The 5,213-nt window shown below is 45.6% G+C and overlaps 1 pseudogene; it reads right to left on the bottom strand.

Annotated features, from left to right (window-relative positions):
• Positions 1 to 5,067, bottom strand: part of LOC119569159 — a 6,480-nt pseudogene extending 1,413 nt beyond the window's left edge.
• Positions 5,068 to 5,213: the final 146 nt, after the last annotated feature.

Below are 5,213 nucleotides of genomic sequence, written 5' to 3' on the forward strand. Positions count from 1 at the left end.
AAAATTGGGGGTTTCCCATGGCGCTATGTTTGATTGAACCAGGGTATCGATGGTAGAGAGATCTATACCGACTTTCTCGACGAGGTCGTGAGTCTTGTGGCAAAGGGCCTAATGCCTATTGCCATTAGGGTGGCTCGGACTCGAGCCACCTTTGCGGCATAGCTCAGGCTAACTGACCGCGTCTGAGTCGGAGGGGAGGTACTCCTGACTCCACCTCAAGACGCTCGATCCGAGTGCATTTCAGGGCTCCAAGACACACACGCAAACGGCATTCTGCACAGCATCCAATCCTTCAGCTTGTTCTTGATGCCGAACCATACACGATTGACCCATAATCTACTTTAGACCTAATCAGGGCTTTATATACCATTAGCAAAGACTGTCTATCAGCTCCCATTTGTTACCAGAAATGCACTTTAATAATTCAGTGCTTTTGACATTTATTCTTTAACTGACCAATGTGGTCTTTCCAATTGAGTCTACTATCAAAAAGTAGCCCAAGAAACTTTGCAGAATTTTGAATAGGTATTGGGTGGTTGTCTAGAGTTAGCCTGATGTTCGGCTTCCTCCTACGTGAAAAAATTACCCCAATACTCTTTCTAATGGAAAACTTAAAACCCCACTGAGGCCCCCAGTTATGAATCATATCCAGTGCCAATTGGATGCGATTTGCTGAGAATTCTGCATTATTGCTGGAATGCCATAATGCACAATCATCAGCGTACAGTGAGTATTTAAGATTCCGAGGAGGAGCTGGTAAGATGTCATTGATCATACATAGAAATAATGTTGGTGACAAGACACTTCCTTGTGGACCCCGTTTGCCTGGACAAAATGTCCGAAAAAGTGACATTGTCAGAAAATAATTTGACAGCAAAGTTCTGTAAGAAATGAAATTTTGAATAAAACAAGCAAGTTTCCACGTAATCCAAAAGCATAAAGTTTTCTGAGTAGGCCATATCGCCATGTCATGTCGTAGGCTTTTTCTATATCTAAAAATACTGAATCAAAAATCTTTTTGGCAATGGCCTCTTGAATATGACTGTCCAGCTTTACTAGCTGATCGAGAGTTTGGCGTCCCTTGCGGAAGCCGCACTGCTCGTCACTAGTAAATTACTGGATTTAAAAAATGCAATAGCCTACTGTTAACAATTCGTTCCATGACCTTGCATAAGCACTTGTCAACGCAATTGGGCGGTAGGAGATGGCAAGTCTGGGATTACCCCCTCCTTTCAATATGGGAATGATGTGGGCGAAGTGCCATGAGTTTGGAAAAGTGTGACTTTTCCAAATTTCATTGTACACTTCTAGCAACTTAATCATGTCATCATGATTAAGATGCTTCATCATCTCATATCGAATCTCATCGGGGCCTGGGGATGTTCCTCTACAGGCTTCTAGGGCTCGGACAAGCTCATCCATTGTTAGATCTTTATTGTAATCAAAGTCATCTCCTGTGGCAAAGTGAATTGGTTGCAGCTCAGCCTCTTCCTTGATGGTCAGGAAGGTGGGATGGTAATTAGCTGAGCTGCTTGTATGAGAGAACTGCCTGGCGAGTGCATTAGCAATGTCTCTAGCTGAATCGAAATTAGTGCCCTCGTGGATGATGTTATTAATTTTAAATGATGATTTTTTCTTATTGATTTTATTGATAGTGGACCAAACCTCCGATATTTTTGTATTGCTATTGATTGTAGAGACAAAGCTCCGCCAGGAGTCTCTTTTTGCTTGTCTTATTACTCTACGAGCCCTAGCTCTTGCTAGTTTGTAGTTGCAAAAGTTCTCATTTGTGATGTTATTTTTGAAAAGCCTGTAGGCCTTATTGCGTCGGCACAGCGCCCTGCGGCAATCTGGTGTCCACCATGGAACTCTATGCTTAACGCTATCTGTCGAAGTTTTAGGAATGGATAGCAATGCTGCTTCTATAATCGAATTCTGAATATTGTTTACTTTATCATCAATGGTTTCTCCAACAAGTTTCGAGCTTGACGCTCCTTGTGAAGGCGACCCAGTCTGCTCGTTTTACGTTAAATTTAGGCGCTGAAGGCGTTCTCACTGTGTCGCATGAATATTTAATCAAAATAGGAAAATGATCGCTTCCCAACGAGTCGTCAATGGTGTGCCACAGGCACTTGGCTGCTATTGATGAAGAGACCATGTGATAAGTCAATAAAGCTCATATTACCGGTATTATCGTCCACCCGCGTCGGACTACCATCATTCAGAAGGACTAAATCAGACTCATTAAGCAACTTAACTACTTGCTCACCTCTACCATCCACCCGCAGGGAACCCCATAACGTATGATGAGCATTAAAATCGCTAAAATTACTTATTTTGTGGCAGACGTTTCCTGAAGAGCAAAGAGCTCATCATAGGCTATCACTGCATCAGGGGACAATAAAGTGAACATATAGCCAGATACGTGCCATTAATTTTACTTTGCATGCGACAAACTCCAAAGTAGAATCAATAGTCACTTCTGTAAAAGGGAGGCTTTGGTGGATGTACATGGCGACTCCGCCTCCACCCCTACCCTCACGATCCTTCCGACATAAATGGTAGTTCCTCAGCGAAACGACCTCGTCAGACACGAGGTGTGTTAAATGCGTTTCTTGGAGAACTATAATATCGGGAGCATAGGACGAGGCTAATAATTTAAGGTCATTTACTTTAGATCTAAGACTTCGACAGTTCCATTGTATAATGGTCGACGCGAAGATTACGTTTTATGGGGTTTAGAAGTGCCTTGTCCGCCGGTTTTAATTTTCTTTTTCTGGGAGGGAGGTTCTTCCTCCTCTCCCTCGCTACCCAGGGGCCTCCCATGGGTATTTTTGGAGACAGTAGTCTCCATGTCCTGCGTCTCGCTGCCAGGGAGACGCCCGGTGAAAGATGATCTGTTTCCGAGAAACAGACCAACACCAGGCGAAGTCCTAGCAGGAGTCCCCTAGACGAGAAGGTGCGATCCAGATTGTGATTTGGTATCATCCTCCTTATGATGCTGCTGCTTTTGCTGGTTGATTCAGCAATTTTGTTGAATTGTATTTTTCAATTCTTTAATTTGACTCATTAATTCTTACCGTTTCCTTTAATTCAGCAATTTCTTTATCCTTAGCTGCAAGTTCCTGATTGATGCCGTTTGCACTGGAAGTGTTTGTTGTTGCTACTGAAGCGTAGGAAGTATTGGGTTTGCTGGTCAAACCTTCAACTTTCCTCTTGGCCTCACGGTAACTAACATCATGTCCTCTCATGTATGCTAATATTTCAGTCTCCTTCTTCAAGCTGCTGCACTCGGCAGAGCCAGATTGATGGGGACCTCCACAGTTAGCACACTTGAGAGTTTTCTCAGTACATACAGCAGTGTCATGATCTCCAGCACATTTACCGCAAGTAAATTTACTAGTATCTTTATCATTGCATCGTAATGAGGTGTGTCCAAATTTTTGGCATCTATTACAGCGCATAGGTTTTTGAATGTAAGGTCGCACTTGGACACGTTCATATCCACTGTGACATACTCAGGAAATTTTACTCGAAGAAATAGTCAAAAAGCACAATCCGGTGTTTGTTCGTACATTCCCGTCTTTCTTGGTCATGCAGTTCACGTCCACTACGCTTTGGTCCTTCATATTTTCCAGAATTTCGCTCTCGTCCATTGTCCTCAAATCCCTGCTAAAGATTACTCCCTTGCAGGTATTGGGGCCAATGGGGATAGTTACATTAACCTTCAAATCATGAATCTGCGTCAGTTTAAGCAGGTCCTTAATCTGGGAGTTGAACTGCACTTTTACAAGGAGGCTACCATCTCGCAATTTTCGGACAAAATCAAAATCGCCGTCCACTTGACCATCAAGGACCTTCTTGATGATGAAGGGCTAACATTCAAAAGCGATTGATTTCCATTCACGCATTCGACAGTCAAATACCTTGCATTCTCTGGGGGATTGAAAAAAATCGTCGTTCTCGTTTGTCAGCAGTAGGGGTTCCGTTGTTCAAGGTCGCATTGGTCGTAAGAGAGTCATGGGTCGTCCCCCCTCCTTGAGGAGGAGGAGGGGTAGCCGAGGAATCGTTCATAATGGGTATCGGACCAAGTCCGACCCTGGGCCGTGCCCGTTGTCCTGAAGGACCAGTTGCCCTTAACTATTGTTAATCAACCTAACAGCAATAGCTAAGAGAAGAGTGTGGCAGTTACCGTCCTCTACCCCTCAATGGAAGCCTGGTTGCGTTCTCCAGTACCACAGAGAGGATCGAGTTATGTGGAAGACCCCTCCTTACCGCCGAACTTGCCTAATGCGAAGGACGGTAAGTCGGTGCCCACCCCCAGGCGAATACGGGAGCCCACAAGGGTACTCCGGTAGCTCAGGGAAGTCACATGAAGAGGAAAATTTTAGAATTAAGGAAAGTGCCCAAAGGACGCCCCAGACTACTGGCCTCCCTACCCAGGGGTCAATGCCCGTAAGGGCTACCCTGGTGTAGAAGAGAGCTGCGGGTCTGAGGTGGGGTGCTGACTACGCCTACTGTAGTCTCGTGTTACCTGCAAAACAACGCACTGAAGGTGCAGGCAAAGTACAAAGTGCTGATAAAATCAGAAATTTACTCTACGTAAATTACGTTAGTATTACTCAGAAGCAATAGCGCCGAGCGAGACAAGAGGCCCCGGACACCAGGGTAGCTCCTATGGCACAAGGCTTTGAGTCTATTGCTGCTGCGTCTGGACAGAGGTCAGAGCTATTCAAAGTCTCAAACACGAGTGAGTGAATGAAGCTCCCCACTCACTTTTTCCTTTTATTGTTCGACGCGCATGCCAGCCTCCGCGTACAGGACCACGACTACTGGCTCATCTGAGGTCCGTTCCACATGCCAGCCGTCGCAATCTGACTCAGTCAACCGGGGCCGCCTATAAAAGCTAAGCTCGACAAACAGCGATAAGGTTTATAAAGTACCTAACAAGCAAACATCATGTCTGGTCGTGGTAAGGGTGGTAAGGTAAAGGGCAAGTCAAAGTCCCGCTCCAGCAGGGCCGGCCTTCAGTTCCCTGTTGGCAGAATTCACCGCCTTCTGCGTAAGGGCAACTAGCGAGCTGTGGAGCTGTGCCCCTGTATGCTGCCTTGGATACCTGCGCTGAGGTCCTGGATGCAGTAACGCGCTCGTGACAACAAGAAGACTATCATCCCCGTCCTTGCCTTGCCATCCGTACCGATGGACTGGCGCGA

This window comes from Penaeus monodon, unplaced genomic scaffold (assembly GCF_015228065.2).
Source record: "Penaeus monodon isolate SGIC_2016 unplaced genomic scaffold, NSTDA_Pmon_1 PmonScaffold_12974, whole genome shotgun sequence".
Lineage (NCBI taxonomy): Eukaryota > Metazoa > Arthropoda > Malacostraca > Decapoda > Penaeidae > Penaeus > Penaeus monodon.